A 16,037-nucleotide genomic window follows, 5' to 3' on the forward strand; every position below is an offset into this window, starting at 1 on the left:
GGGGACTTTATAAGAAAACGGACCCACATCAAAGTGCCACGTTCGCCCTTGAAACTAGGAGAAGAGCTTTTTTTTCCCCCCGGAGCTGCTTACACCACCGGGGAGTTCTGTCCAGAACTTTCCCATTAATACCCTCTGAATTCACTTGGGGGGCTTGTTAACGTGGGCCATCAGAAACTCTGGGTTTGAGAACAAAACCACACTTTTAAAAAGTTCCCGGCCCGAAGGCTGATAGGCTCTGCGACGGCCTTGGCGAATGCGCGCAGGCGTCCAAAGCCCGTCTGGTTTTAGTCTCCAGCCAAAGCCCCACGTTAAAGTTCTGGGCTGGGGGGGCCCCATCCCCCAGCCTCGCCACCCAGAACAGGGTGCTGGGAGAAGGGGAGCCTGGTGCTGGAAGGGGAGGCTCCTGCAAACTGGGGGCTCCGAACCCAGCTCCCAGCCCTTTCCCCCCTCCCAGAGTAAGATATCCCTCCCCCCAACGGTAAGGCACGCCGAGTGGGCCTGGGGGCCACTGAAGGCCAGGCCACTGGCCGGGACTAACAGACAGGGGTTCCGGGTGTAAAAAGCAAACCAAAGAAGCAACCTGGCCGAGTAGAGCCTGGAGCAAATGACAGTGAATTTGGAGGGAAGGATTCTACAAAGCGGCTCCCACTCCCTAAAGGTGGTTTCTTTCTCCTGGTACTGAAGCTTGCGACAGTTTCTGGTCACAGGGGTCTGTGACCAGACCTTCCATCTGGTGGCCTCCGCCCCCCCCCCCCCCTTGCTTAGCCAGAAGCCTCTGGACAGGATGCCGACCGCAGGTGCCCAGGGTGGGTGGCTGGGGAGGGGAGGGGCGCTGAACGTCCCAAGCCAGAGGCCCGGCCAAGCTCTGAGGGAGGCCTTTGCTTGACCACCAGGGCCACATGCCGACACTGTACGAGTTCGTGTGACCCCGAAAGGGGCTCCCGCAGCCACCCTCCACGGAGACCCCTGTGTGCCAGGCCCCCTGCACCCGTGACTTTCCAGAGTCCCTACATCTGCAACCCCGGGAACCAGATACCCTCATCAACCCATTACACAGATGAAGACACAGGATCTGAGAGGCCAAATGGCATCCCCAAGGTCACACAGCCGGTTAGCGTGGGACTAATCAGGCACGCGACCCCGACGCGCCTTCCCACACCACTTCCAATCGCCTGGTACAGCTGTTTGGGACACTGTGTTAAGGAAGATCCTGAGGGGCCCTGGTTGTTTGCCATGGGCTCAGGAAGGGGGGTCTGATAAGAAGGCGAGCATCTGTCAATCCTGAGCCTGGCTGCAGCGCCCTTGTCGTACAGAAGCAGAAGACAGAGACCAGGAAGGAGGCACCGTGTGCTCAGGGGTGTGGGGAGAGTTCCAGACAAAGCCAGAGATGGGGCGTGGGTTTTGCTCCCCTCTGGGGGCTCTTTCGCCATCATCTCACTGCCCCTTGGCCCCTGACACACTCATCTGTGACACGGCTCACAGAGGTGCATTTGAAGAGACGTATGTTCGGTTCTGCCTCCTTAAGGAAATAAATGGGTGGCACTCTGGCATCTCCAGGAGGCAAGCCCTTGTCCAGGGCCCCAGTGGCGGCAAGAAAAGTCATCCTACCTCCTTTGACGTATTTGAAATAGGGATGGGATGCCTGGGTGGCTCAGTCGGTGAAGCATCCGACTCTTGATTTCAGCTCAGGGCTTGAACTCACGAACCATGAGATCTCACGGTTCGTGAGTTCAAGCCCCGCATCGAGCTCTTCACCGACAGCGTGGAGCCTGCTTGGGATTCTCCTCTCCCTCTCTCTCTCTGCCCCTCCCTCGCTCACATTCTTTCTCTCTCTCTCTCTTCCTCAAAAATAAATACACACTAAAAAAATAAATAAGTTAAAAAAATATAAAACAGGGACAATATTCTGCCCACTGCACGGGAATATCACGTTGCTAGTAATGTGGGCAAGCCAAGTTTCACCTCGAGAGAACAATTATTTTTAAGACCGTACCATGAAAAAAGTTTTTTACAAAATTATATTGTAACCAACCCAAGTTTTTTTTTTAATTTTTTAATGCTTATTTATTTTTGAGGGAGGGAGGGAGGGAGGGAGAGAGAGAGAGAGAGAGAGAACATGAGTGGGGGAGGGGCAAAGAGAAGACACAGAATCGGAAGCAGGCTCCAGGCTCTGAGCTGTCAGCACTAGAGCCCGACGTGGGGCTCGAACTCATGGACTTTGAGATCATAACCTGAGCCGAAGTCGGATGCTTAACTGGCTGAGCCACCCGGGCGCCCCTAAACAACCCAGGTTTACTCTCGTTCACGGCTGGTGGGCATACAAAATGGTGCAGCCACTTTGGAAGCCAGTTGGTCAGGTTTTTTTACGAAACTAAGCCTACTCTTAACCATGTGACCCAGCAATCGCGCTTCTTGGTATTTACCCGAAGGAGTTGAAAACCCACGTCCACACCAAAAGCCGCATGTGGACGCTCACAGCAGCTTTATTCATAGCTACCAAAACTTGGAAGGTGAGCAGATGAACCGTGGTCCATCCAGACAACAGAATATTATTCGGCTTTAAAAGAAACGAGCTATCAAGCCAGGAAAAGAAATGAAGGAACTTAAAAAAAAATTTTTTTAATGCTTATTTATTTTTGAGACAGAGAGAGACAGAGTGTGAGCCTTGGAAGGACAGAGAGAGAGGAAGACACAGAATCCGAAGCAGACTCCAGGCTCTGAGACATCAGCACAGAGCCCGACGCGGGGCTCACACTCACGAACTGGGGCTCGAACTGCGAGATCGTGACCCGAGCTGAAGTTGGATGCTTAACCGACTGAGCCACCCAGGCGCCCCAAGAAATGAAGGAACTTTAAATGCATCCTACTAAATGAAAGAAGTCAATCTGAAAAGGCCACACCCTGTGTGATTCCAACCGTATGACATTCTGGAAAAGGCAAAACTATGCAAACAAGAAAAAGGGGTGGGCATCCGGGGGAGGGATAAACAGGTAGACTACGGTATTTTTTAGGGCAGCGAAACCATTCCGTAGGATACTGTAATGGTGGGTAACTGTCATTATCCATTTGTCCAAACCCTATGGACGGGGTGCCAATGATGTGCCAATGTGCGTTCCTGACCTGCGACAGACAAACGGAGGAGGTTGACAGTGGGGCCGACCGTGTGGGAGGGGCGGGGGACGAGGATGAGAACTTCCTGCTCACCTTCGCTGTGACCCTGAAACTTCCCTAAAAAAAAATAAAGTCTATTTCGAGGGAAAACCAAAAACAATTTTTTTTTTTTTAAGTTATGGCTTGTGGTATGCTGCTAAACGTGTCACAACCAGTGACCCTTGATTTACGTTTGCCAATTTCTGGGGTATAACTGCTTCCACCACAACCAATTTCTAGCTACAATGTAACACCAGTGAAGGCAAAACCAGGAGCTGCCCAGAAGCACACGGGAGTCTAGTTATTCTTGCTGCCCAGATCCCATAATGCAAAGGACCCCAAGGATATAAATAATAGTAAATGTAGCAAAATGATAAGACGGGAGTTTGGAGTAAATGTTGCCCTTGTTTTAAATATAGCTTGTGTAGTTGGGAGTTTATGTAATTGAACTCTCGATGGCATCTGTGTTTGACAATCAGCTTCCAAAATCCTGCACATTTTTAAAAATGTTTTTTTTTTTTTGGGCGCCTGGGTGGCGCAGTCGGTTAAGCGTCCGACTTCAGCCAGGTCACGATCTCGCGGTCCGTGAGTTCGAGCCCCGCGTCGGGCTCTGGGCTGATGGCTCGGAGCCTGGAGCCTGCTTCCGATTCTGTGTCTCCCTCTCTCTCTGCCCCTCCCCCGTTCACGCTCTGTCTCTCTCTGTCCCAAAAATAAATAAAAAACGTTGAAAAAAAATTTTAATAAAAGTGTTTTTTTTTTAATTTATGTTTGAGAAAGAGAGAGAGAGACAGAGTGTGAGTGGGGGGTGGGCAGAGACAGAGAGGGAGACACAGAATCGGAAGCAGGCTCCAGGCTCCCAGCTGTCAGCACAGAGCCCGACGCGGGGCTCGAACTCGGGAACGGTGAGATCGTGACCTGAGCGGAAGTCGGACGCTTAACCGACTGAGCCACCCGGGCGCCCCTAATACTGCACATTTTCTAGCTGGCACTCCTGAGCCACTACGGTTTCTGGCCCACCCAAGGGAGGTGTTTGGCCCAGTTACCCACATCCTGGTCCAGGCACATCCGATTTAGGATTTTGAGAGCACGTATTGTGTTGACAGTGTTAGGTGTGTCTGTCCCCCAGAACTGTGGCCCTTGGGCGGCCCAGTCAAGCCCCCGATCCTGCTTACCTGGTCACTAAGGTTCAGATCCTTCCCAGAAACCTGAAGCAACCCGTGTGTCTAACATCACCTGCCCTGAACACAGGGGGCCTTTCTAAAGCGAGTCATTACCCTCAAAAGTGTGCCCAAAGGGCTGAAAAGTTCTGCCAGGGGAGACTCAGGTTTCGTGCTAATTCTCAGGGAAAGAGGGACGCACCCCCCAAAACACAGGCCATGAGGGAAGCAGGGGATGGGCTGGGGAAGGTGGGAGGGATGGGGGCTGCAAGCTGAAACGGGGGTCCTAGCTGTAGGTGCTCAGCACAATCCCTGGGGGGTGGGGTGTCCGCCTTCGGCTCAGGTCACGATCTCACGGTTCGTGCGTTCGAGCCCTGCATCGGGCTCTGTGCTGACAGCTCAGAGCCTGAAGCCTGCTTCGGATTCTGTGTCTCCCTCTCTCTCTTTCTCTGTCCCTCCCCCGTGCGTGCTCTCTCTCTCTCTCTCTCAGAAATAAATCAACGTTAAAAAAATAATAATAACATGCCAAGCCCCACCCAGCCCTCCACCCTCAAGTCTGACTCAACAGGTTTGGGCTATCACACCCGCCTGGAGTCGAGCCCCAGAACTAGGGTCACGGGCCGCTTAGCCCAAGCGGGCCTAGTTCTCCACCTGCAAAATGGATCCTCACCGGCGATAGCTCGGGCAGCTAACCCCACGGCACCGGGCGGAAGGCAGGGGACTGAGAAATGATGAACTCTGTAGACATCTGCGGAGCAACCCTCGCGTGCAGGGCACCGAGCCAAATGCACCACCCTGGGAGATGAACGCTGTCGCTTACCCCCGTTTTACGGAGGGGGCAGCCAAGGCTCGGGGAGAATGAGGGCCTGCCCAGGGTCACCCAGCTAGCTGGTCGGCAGCTTTAGGATTCAGACCAGAGCGGGCAGGCTTTTGCTCTAGACGTGAGTGCCCGGGGCGCCCAGAGAAGCCAAGAAAGCTTAAAGAGGAAAGATTTGGAGAGGAGGTGGGGGTGCGGTAAGGAGCGTGGGAGTGTCTCCCGGTGCCACGGGACCAGCACCTGTAAGCCACGGGCCTCTCGGCAGACGACAACATGGAACGTTCCCGCCAACGAGACCCTCGTTGTCCCTACCTCCCGGGGAGCCTCAGCGGAACAGTCAGAGCGAGCAACGTGGACCCGGGGAGCCCTCCCCCCCTTTCTCCTTCAGAGTCGCTGAGCCTCACGCTGCTGTCCGTGGTGCTTCCTGGAAAAAACAGGAGTTTGGTGTGCTATCGCAGGGGTTCTGGGGGCGGTTGCAGGAAGGCGCGGAGAGGCATGGTCCGTGCCCGCACCGTGGAGCCCGGGTGGAGGGTGGCTCTTCAAACAACCCTCCTTCACTCCCGGGGACCCTTCCGGCCCTCAAAGCTCTTTCTCACCCACCCTTAGAGACGGTGCAAGGGGGATCCGGTCACCGACCGGCTTTACGAAAGGGGAAAGAGCCCGGGAGAGTTGACGTGGGCCGCCCAAGTTTGCCCAGCTGGGATCTGAGCTCGAGTCTGCCCGCCCTTAGCTCCTGGGCCGTGCTACCTTCCTGCTTCCCATCTCAGGTGGGTACAAGAAGATAGCCATCCTCGCTGGGTGCTTAGGATGATTCCATGGGCTCGGGCACAGCGGCCAAGGCGGCCTGCAAATCAGGCTGCTGGTTCTGCCACCTCGGCAAGTCAGTTCATCGTTCTGCGCCTCAGTTTCCCTGTGCGTACAGCACACTACTCAGGGACTGTTGTGAGGATTCCGTGGGGTGATGCCCGGAAGGCGGTCGAGATATGGGACCCGCAGGTGTCACCACGGCTGACAAGCATGCGTTTGGCCCTCTGTACCCCTCACCGGTCCGGAGGGGGGGCAGTCGTACAGGCCAAGCTCCCTGCCGAGCCACGAGGCCCATCTTTGCCCCCTCCCTTCCACGAAACATCCTTGAATGCCGAGCGCAGCCCACTCGGAGTCTGGCAGGCTCCCAGGACTGAGAAAGCAACCTGCTCCCCACCCCCATCGTATGTCCCCAATCCCCCCACTGCAGGGGGTGCTGCGCTGCGGGTGGCTGTCCCTCAGCCGGCACCAATCAAATATGGAAAAGAGTCCGCCACAGGTTGGGCACATTTGCTTAATTCTACCCTAACCAGGGCCTGGCCCCCACCTGGGCAGCTCTGATTTCATTAGCATTTTGCTGAGACCCTCTCCCACCACCAGACCCACGGGGGGCCTGGCTAGAACACTTTTCCACCTTGCCCAACCCAGTCTTCACCTCTCACCTGGGGCACCCCTTCCCATGGGAACCCTCCCCTCCCCAGCCCAGAAAAGCTTGGGGACCTGTCTGCCTCCCCCCACCGCTTCACCATCACTGGTTAAGCTCCCTTGGACGGCACCAGCCTGTTTCCCTCTGCCCCTGTCCAGGGTCATCTGCGTTGACAATGGTGCCTGGCGCTAGGTAGGTGCTCAATAAACACCGGATGAATTAATGAATGACTCACAGCCCAGCTCCGTTTAGCCTTTAGAGCCACAATGTCTAGAGCCCAGGAGCTTTTTTTAAGAGCCCAGGAAAATGAAAGATGTGAAATACAGTTTTTTTTTTAAGTTTATTTCTTTATTCTGAGAGAGAGAGATAGGGCACAAATGTGGGAGGGGCAGAGAGAGAGGGAGACATAGAATCCGAAAGCAGACTCCAGGCTCCGAGACATCAGCACAGAGCCCAACACGGGGCTCGAACCCACGAACCTTGAGATCATGACCTGAGCCGAAGCCTGATGCTTAACTGACTGCGCCACCCAGGCGCCCCTGCAATAGAGTTTTCTATTGGCTCCAGGATCCAAGGTGGAAGGGTCATTAACAAACGGGGGAGGGCACATTGACCGCACATGACGGCAGGGCAGCCGGACAGGCAAAGTCTGCCACCGCTCTCAGCTGTGGATAAAGGGTACTTGCCATGGAGTCTTTGCTGTCATGGGAGGGGGACACCGCTACCGGAAGGGGGTCCTATGCCCAGCAAGACCCTGACAGGCCCAGCTCCCAGGCGAGGGCAGTGACAGCCTCCGTGTCTTCCTGCCACCAGCCTTCAGCCCAGGACACAGAGTGTCCTCACCGTGTCAGGGGGCCTCAGTGACACGGCTGCCTGCCCTGCTAGAAGGGGACAAGACGGCAGAAGGGTGGCCCCGGTGCCACCTGAAGAGACGCTGGTTGCTTTGAGGGTCACGGTTGAGACACGAGGTCCAGCTCCTCTAAACACAGGCTGGGTGACCTCGGGAAAGTTACTTGACCTCTCTGAGCCTTGGCTTCCTCGTCTATAAAGCGGGCACATAAAGGCCCCTCTGTGAGTATTAGGTGAGATAATACATGCCAAACAAGCACAGCACGCCCCCCCCCCCCGCCCCCCGTGCTATTTGGGGAACGACTCCTTATAAGTGCTAGCTCTGTTGTGTGGGGCTGCACCCCTCTGGAGGACCGGCCTCCTTCCTTTCCTCCTGGCCCAGAGGGTTTGGGCGAAGCCTCTACCCACACAGCCCAGCCCTCGGCCAATCGGCACGCAGCCCCTCTGTGATTGGTTCAGACGTGGGCAGGGACCCAGTCCTGGCAGAGCAAGACCCTGGGGGAGCGATGCTGGCTGCTCCTGGATGGAGCCGGGCCTGAAGTCCTGCCCTGCACTTTTGAGTTACGCACATCACGATCTTCCTTTCGCCTAAGCTCCTCGCTCAGGGCCAGTTTTCTCTCCGTTGTGGGTGACCGCACTGACTAGCACACTGCTGGAGCCTCACCTACATCCCTAGCCTAGCAGAACGAGGGCGGCGGGCCCCCCACGAGGGGAAACCCCTTCCTCCAAGTACAGCACGGGAGAGACCCGTGGACCCGCCTTTGGCAACCCCGCTCCTCTGCTCGTAGCCCTGCCCCTGCCACGTGGGCGGTCGCGGACCCCTCTCCCAGCTACTGCGGGCCGGGGATCTTTGCAGCCTGTTCGGAGGGGCCCTCCTGAGCCACAGCTCGCACCACGGGGAGGGCAGGGATCCCTCTGCCAGCGGCTGGCTGTGCAGTCCTGGGACGGCAACTCCCGTCTCTGAGCCGCGGAGGCCCCCCCTGTGCTTCTCAACTCGGCGGAATTTACTGGCACTGCACTCAATTCCCGTCTGTGTCATTATCAGTTAATTGCCTGTCTCCTGTTACCTGGAAGCCGCTAAAGGCTGACGGCTGGATGTCTGCCCCGTGGCTGCACATCGCATGGGGCTCAGGAAGTATATGTTGAGTAGAGGAACCTCCACTTGTCACCTGTAAAATGGGAGTGTTGACAGCCTCCTGTAAAGACGGAGGTGCGGGGGAGATGTGTGCCCTGGGCTCAGGCCTGCGTGAGAGCTTCCTCTGGGGGGGGGGTGATTTGTCACTCTTATGAAGGGGGTCCCCGCAGGGGCTCTCTGTGGACAGCGATGTCACCCAAAGAAGCGAGGTTGATGGCTCACCAGAGCAGGGCCAGGAGCGGCCTGGGGGGTGGGGTGCCCACCGCGGAGACCTCGGCTTGTTGCTTGCATGTACCCCTCCTCTCCTGCCTGTGCCAGGGCCAGCAGACAAGGGGAACAGATGAGCCCCCACTCCCCCTGCCCTGCCCACGGTGGGGCTCGGGGTGGGGAGAGAGCTGTTGCCTTAATATGGAGCTAGTCTCGGCTGCGACAGTTTCTGTCCCTTGCTGGGGAGAAGAGGGACCCTAGGGACCAGCAGCTGCCAGGGGTGGGGCGGGTTCCTCCTCCCATTCTCTCAGGGCCCCGCATGTGAGTCGCTAATCATAGCAATGGCAGTAATGATAGAGCACAGCCTAAGCACTTCCCAACTCTGCGTCCCCACAACCCACTTGTCATTATCCCCACTTTGCAGATGAAGAAACTGAGGCCCGAAAGGGAAAGCCCTTTGCCCCAGAGAGCCATCTGGGGTTGGTCGGACTCACTGGCCCCCACTCTGGACCTCCTCTCCCTGGGGCCCTTTGGACACACAAGGAGGCCACCAGGCTGCAGGCTTGGCTACGAACTCCTCAGAACTTCTGCCTTCCTGCTGGGGGGGGGGGGGGGTTGGGGGGGGTATGCATGTCAGAGACCTGCCTGCACCGGGGGAAGGTAGAGAGGAAAATCTGCCGTGCAGAGGACACCGGTTTAAAGAAAGCAGCGAACATTCTTCACGATCCGCTGAGCCCAAGAAGCTACTATGGAACTCTCCAGAACCCTGAGGCTCTTCTGTGGGGGCTCCGGGTTGACCCCTGGGTGCCGAAGGAGACGCACCCCTCCTCTGGCCCCTTTGGAATGGGACTGGCCCAGCTCTCCTCCCTCCTCCCTGACTGGGGCTCCCTCCCATGCCGTCTGCCCTGTCCACGGACCCACTCTTCACTTAGATTTCCATCCAGGTCTGGGTTTTCAGGGCTGGAGGGAGGAGAGGGTTTAGGGAGAAGCTGAGAGCTGGCAGCCAGCAGAGGTAAACCTGGTACCTTCTTTTCTTGGTCCCCCAAGCTCTGTGAATTTCCCCCCGCCATCTGCCCCCATGAACTTGGGGCTGCCTGATCATCACAGAACCTGCTTCCGGTGGGCAGCAGGAAACTGGGGTCCTGGGCAGAGAATGGAGCCCGCATCGAGATCAGCTTTCCCACGAAGGCAAACACCGTGTCTAAACCAGCTCTGCTGGAGCCCTCGGACCAGTTGAGTGTGTGTGTGTGTGTGTGCGCGCGCGCGTGTGTGCGTGCGTGCACACACACACACACACACACACCTGTTCTAGATATGTGGCAAGAACCCATCCGTAATCCCTGAGGGAGCATATCTGAATATCTCAGCTTTCCTCTCTGAGCCATCTTATGCACAGACCTTCTAGAAGTGGCAATTGATCTCTCATTTGAATTTTTAACCTCAAATGCCACATTATAAAAATACTTGCGTTGTGTTTTATAGACGGCATTTGTCATGAAATTATACGTGGTTACAATATGGGCCACGGGAAATAAAGCAAGAGGCTCGTTCTGCACGGGAACGAGCAGTCCGTATCAGCCAGGCTGGGGCTGCAGCAAATCCGTGCCGTCCTTCCAGAGAGGGGACCCCAGGTCACCAGGCAGGGCTGGGCAGGGGCAGTGGGGCTTGGGTCCTGCAGGTGTGTTGGGGGGGGCACCCAGGGCTGGATAATCTGTCCCCTCTTTGGAAAGCATAGTTAGGTCCCAGCAAAGGCCGCCAGAGCCAGCTCCTGGGACCCAGAACTCTGTTCCTGATCTCAGCTCCTTTTCCTGTGGGGCCTCGGGAAGCTTCTCCCTCCTTGGTTTCTCCATCTGTGGGAGGGCTTGGCAGTCCTAAACTGGGCTGCTTCCTCCTCCCACGCGGCAGAGAGAGCGAACGCGAAAACAAATTGGCCGGGGGGGGCATAGCACTGAGCCCGAGCTGCTTGATTTCACCAACTCCTCAGAACAATCCAAGCTCCGGCTGCTATCATTACGCCCATTTTGCAGATGCAGAACATGAGGCTCAGGGAAAGAAGGCACTTTCCCAAGATCGTCAGAAATCGGGGGGTGAGGCTGGGGCCAGAATCCCACAGCCAGGCCAGACCCCACCAGCGACATGTCTGGCCCCTGACAAGGCAGGGGAGCCACTGGAACTCTCTGGGACCAGCTGTCTGTTTCCATGCCGGTGTCGCCATGGAGCCACACAGGGGTCCAGGGAGGCTGTCCCTGTCCCAGGGTCAAGCTGGAGCCTCTGTTCTTTCCCGTAAGCAAAGCCTAGAGAGGCTGGATGAGGTCGGAGTGAGCACAGCCCCAGGGGCCCCGGGCCAGCCAGGCTGAGAAACACGCCGAGAGCAAGGGCCTCAGACCCGGGACCCCCGTGTCCTCAGTACATAGCTCATCCTTCTGGGCCTCAGCCTCCCTGTCTGGAAAACAGGGCCAGAAGACTACCTTCCTCCTAGAGTATCCGGGAGGGATTGATGAGAGGAACTACGGAGGGCTGAGCAAACAGCAGGTGCACGATAGATGGTCCGGACTGGTGGATGATCGTGATGAACATGAACATGCCCACAAATCAGCTGGCCCCACTGCCCCGACCCAGCCACGAGCACCCCAAGTCCCCTCCGTCCTCCCAGGGATTTGCGGCTGGATGGCCTGGGCCAACCTTTCGCCTTGTTAACGGACCCGTGAATGAAGCTTCGATCTCAGGACTGTTGCAAAGTCTCTCCTCCCCAACTCGGGATCTCAGATCTCAGGGTGACTGGGCCCTGGGCAGCCAGTTAGGGCTTGTGGTCAGCTCCTTTGGAGACAGGGGCACCCTGGGTGCTCTGGGCAGCCAGTCACCTGCTGTTCCCAAGTGAGCCACTCATATCCCACACGACAGGCTCACTGGCTCACCAGGAGAGCTCCTGGGGAGGCCCTGGATGCTCTGGATACTCCAGACACCCACAGACGAGCAGGAAGCGTTCTCACTGCTCCTCATACAAAAAACGGTGGGTCTTGGGTCAGGCCTTGCTTGCTGGTGCTCCCTCACACCCCTCTGCTCCTGGAACAGCCAATCTCTTTCCTACCTCTGAGCCTCTGTATCTGCTATTCCTGCCATCCAAGACACCCTTCCCCCACCTCTTCTTCTGGCTATCTCCACTCATCCTTTAGGTACAGTCTGAAATTCCGCCTCCTCCAGGAAGCCTTCCCAGAACCTCCAGGCCAGGTAGGGGGCCCCTTTATCTGTCCTCAGGGCAGCCAGGACATCTTTGTGGCGGGGACCACACTTCCCTTGATCCCGCTGGGACCCCAGGACCTAGCCCACCCCCCGACACGGAGTAGGTGCTCGACAAATATTTGTGGAAGGAGGGAGGGAAGCGTTCACGGGATGCCTCCCCCATTCTCTTCCTCCCTTGAGAGAGAAATCAGCCCCTCGAAAAGGCCGCCCTCTTGGGAGCTCTGCTCAGCCCGGACTCGAGTTCACGGCAACAGCAACGATCACCTTTCAACAGCGACCTCGCTTTCGGCCACGTTAGATCTTCGCCTTTTCCTCTTCCCTTCCCGGTGAAACCAGAGCAGTCCATTTTTACTTCTTGTCTCCAGCAATTTCCCGCTTCGAGCCCTGACACTCGCCCTGCCTGGGGGTCAGCCTGGGGTTGTGATGGCAGGGCAGACGGCTCCGGGGGAGGGGCCGGCCTTCCCGGGGAAAACACGACGTGTCTGGGAAACACGAGATTCCCAAAGGCTGGGGTCCCTTCCTGGCCCCCCCCCCCACCCGGGCCCCCGGCCCCAGCCCCTGCGTCGCAGCACAGCCCGGAGTCCCCCTGCCTGACCGCTGGGGGCGAGGCTCTGCACAAGGGTGTCCCTGGAAAAGCAGCGCCCTCCTCGGGGTCACTGCAGAGGTTTCCAGGTGAGAACCAGGAAGATGGGAGACGCAGTCCCTCCCTGTCAGGGCTGCTTGGCCACCTAGGGGCCCAGCCTGGGGGTGACCAGCCTTGTCCCTAGGCTCTGGGGATCACCGCACATTTCCTCAGCGGCTTTGGGCCACCTCGCTCTGCCTTTCTGAGCCTCCGTTTCCTCATCTGCAAGATGGGGATAATGCTTCCCTGCCCTCCTAAGGCCGCTGAGAGAATTCAGCAGCAGGCTGCACATGAAGTGCTGTGCTGAGCCAGGCAGGTGGGGACGCCGGCTGAGACCGCAGGCCGCGACCCTGCCTTCGCGCTCCCCTCCCCCGTGAGGGACCAGGGCTCCCCCGTCCCCCTGGTGTTTTCTCCCCGCACGATGTCTCGGAACAACACCACGTGTGCCCTGAATGAACGGGCAAATTAACGCGCCCCAGCCCGTCACCTTGCAACCCCAAAGCAAGGCGTATCTTAGAGAGGGGCGGGGAGGGCTGGGGCTTAACGGTCTCTTCGGGGGACGACGAGAAGACCTGTTTTCTGTAGCTTCACCGTGACGGGAAACAGGGGACAAAGTGCCAATCTGTCTCTTCCCCCACCGTTGGGCTGTTTTCCCGGACTGCCCTCCCTCGGTCTGGGAAGCGGCCAGAAGACGCTCCCAGGTCCCGGGAAGGGGGTGGCGCTCAGGTCTCCCGGCCTCCGTCTGGGAAGATACGGCATCCACAGGCCCCTCTGCCTTCCGGGCCCGTGCGGTTAGTGGTGGGACTTTGAGGGGACGTGGGGCCTCAGCGAGGGCAGGGCCGGCCTGTGCTCTCTCGGGCCTCGCTTCTCCGCCCCCTGTGTAACCCCAGGCTAGTCGCTTGACCCCTCGGAGCCTCCGTTTCCCCGACGGTAATCAAAGCAGCAGACACCCTTGCTGACCACCTCACGCCACGTATCCCCCGCCAGCCAGCTCTCGTGTTTCCCCAGATCTGTGAAATGTGCCGAGGCCACACGGCTGGGGGGGGCGGGGGGGAGGACCCCGCTGCACTGTCCACCCCCCCCTGCAAACACACCTTCGGATGACTGCTTCTCATCAGCAGGGAGACAGTCAGAGGAAGGAAAGGCGGAGAAGGAATCCCCCGGGCCGCACAGGGTGCAGGGGCCCAGGAGAGACGGGGGACGGGTGCCCGGCTCCCCCGAGGGCCCTGCGACCCCCCCTGGGGAGGGGGGCAGCCAGAACCCGAGCCCTGATCGGCCTGGCTGCCCGCTGGCTGGACCGGCCGCCCGCGACACCATCTTGAGAACATTAGGGGCTGCTGTTAACAGATGTTTTCTGTTACGTGTTATTTGTTAGTCTAATGAAAGGAGGTGCACTGGCTTTCAAGACCTCGGCGTTCCGCGGGGGTTTTATATGGGAGGCCGGGGCGCGGAGCTCTGGCGGCGGAGAGGCCCAGACCCCTGCCAGGCGCGCCCGGCGGCTCGCGCTTTGATTCCGAGGTTTGCAGCCATCCGCGTGGTTAATTCCAGCTCTGGTTAAATGTCACTTTTAATAACGCCATCTCTGGTGTGGAGATGTCTGTGCCCACGGCAGGAGGGGAGGATGGACCGGGAGGTGGGATGGGGGGGGCCAGGTGGCCGCCCTCCTGGGGCCCCCCGGGGACCCACCCCCGCGAGGGAGAGCCGCGGGCGGGCGGGACGCCGGGAGGGGGTTTTGAGGGTTGGGTGGCACCCGCCATTCTAACGTGCACCCCCTAATGCACGTGGAAGTGCGTGGGAACCTGTTAAATGCAGGTGCCCGGGCCCACGGAGCACCATTCCACGGGCTGGGGTAGAGCCCAGGAACATGCATTTCAACCGGCTGCCCAGGTGCGTCTTTCTGGGGCCACATGTTGACCCACAGCTGGGTCCAAACCCCCTCAGACCAGCGACAGGCCATGTCCAGGGCCCCACCTACGACCCCCTGAGCAGCAGTGTCACAGACGTGACAAACCTTCACCCGGTCGGGTCTCAGGCGACCAAGGTGCTTTGCTCAGGGCCCGCTGCGGAAGCTCCCAGGGGTGCCTGTCCCGGCCTCCTGCCCTTTCACTGCCCCACACCAAGGAGCTTCCCCAAAGACCACGGTCCCCCCCTGGGCCGCCAGGTCCAAGCTTCTTGGCTTCTCTGTAACGCCTCGCCCCCCGCCACCCCCCAAACTGGAAGGTCCCAACTGCCCCTCCCATGCACAGAAAAGCAGAATGGATCACAAAGAGGGACCAAAAATAATGCCTTCCAGAGCCCGCTTCATCTTTTAGGACGCAATAAAAGATATCGCCGGCTGTAAAGTACCCCATGTGGACGGCGCCTGTCATCACGGTGGCCCCTCGGAGCCAGGCTGGGGACAGGCAGCTTCCCAGATGTGGAAGGGACACAGAGCAAGGGGCCAGACTCCCAGCGGCGGTGACAGCATCTGGGTTGTTCCGCGACCTGATTCCCAGGACATCTTAAGATGCCACGACTCCTGGGCTCTGGCTGGGGGCAGGGGTGGGGGGGTGGGGGGGGAAGGGGCTCTGCCCCTGCCATTGCCAGCAAGCCCACGCTCCCGGGGAGGCCACAGCTCCTTCCTGGCAGCAGCCCTGGATGGGGAGCACCCTGCCTCCTGCCCCCTGCCCCCTGTGCCCTCGCCTACCCCCCAGAGCACCCTGTCTGCTCAGCACGGGAGCCCGTGCGATGACTTTCCCCACCTCTGTCTAAACAGGAAGCTCCCACGGTGCTCTCCTACTCACCACCTCACAAAAGGCACTTAACCCTTGGCCCGTTCCAGAGCCTTTTGGCCGCTCACTGCTCACTGGCTGCCTGCGGCCGCCCTGCTCACTAAAAGCCTGGACGCGATCGCTTGGGCCAGGCTGGAGCCCTCATGGAGGGGCGTGAGCATGTGCGTGCACGTTCGTGTGTGCTGATGAGGGGGTGTGTGCGAACGAGTGGGCTTGTGTGTACGGATGTGAGTGTGGGTGGGCATGAGAGGGTTTGTGGGTGCGAGTGTGTGTGTGCGGGGCCGGGGGGGGGGGGGGGCGGGCGTCTCTGTGTCTGAAACGGACGGAGGCAACTGGATGATCCTGTCGCGAGTAAATGGGTTTCTGGGCAACTTGTACAACTCGCCACTCTGGGCCAGTGGCTCTAAGCTCACTGGGCTCGAAATCTGAAAGCCTGGGCGGCTGGTAGGGGCTCGAGGCCTGACACACAGTGGGCACTCAGAAAATGACTGTGGAATGAATGAATGAATGAATGAGTATGGGAACTGCGGTCGACTAGGAAAGGGGGCCGTCCTATCGATGTTCCTCAGAGTCAAGGACCCTCCACTGCTCTCCTGTGTCCGGGAGGCTGGAGATAGGCCTGCGGAGGGTGGGATA

General features: G+C 58.5%; 1 protein-coding gene across 1 annotated transcript in view; it reads right to left on the bottom strand.

Moving 5' to 3' along the window:
- PRRX2 (paired related homeobox 2) overlaps nucleotides 1-16,037 on the bottom strand; it is a 40,944-nt gene that overhangs the window by 17,986 nt on the left and 6,921 nt on the right. The window lies entirely within an intron of this gene.

The sequence above is a fragment of the Acinonyx jubatus genome, chromosome D4 (genome assembly GCF_027475565.1).
Source record: "Acinonyx jubatus isolate Ajub_Pintada_27869175 chromosome D4, VMU_Ajub_asm_v1.0, whole genome shotgun sequence".
Taxonomy (NCBI): domain Eukaryota; kingdom Metazoa; phylum Chordata; class Mammalia; order Carnivora; family Felidae; genus Acinonyx; species Acinonyx jubatus.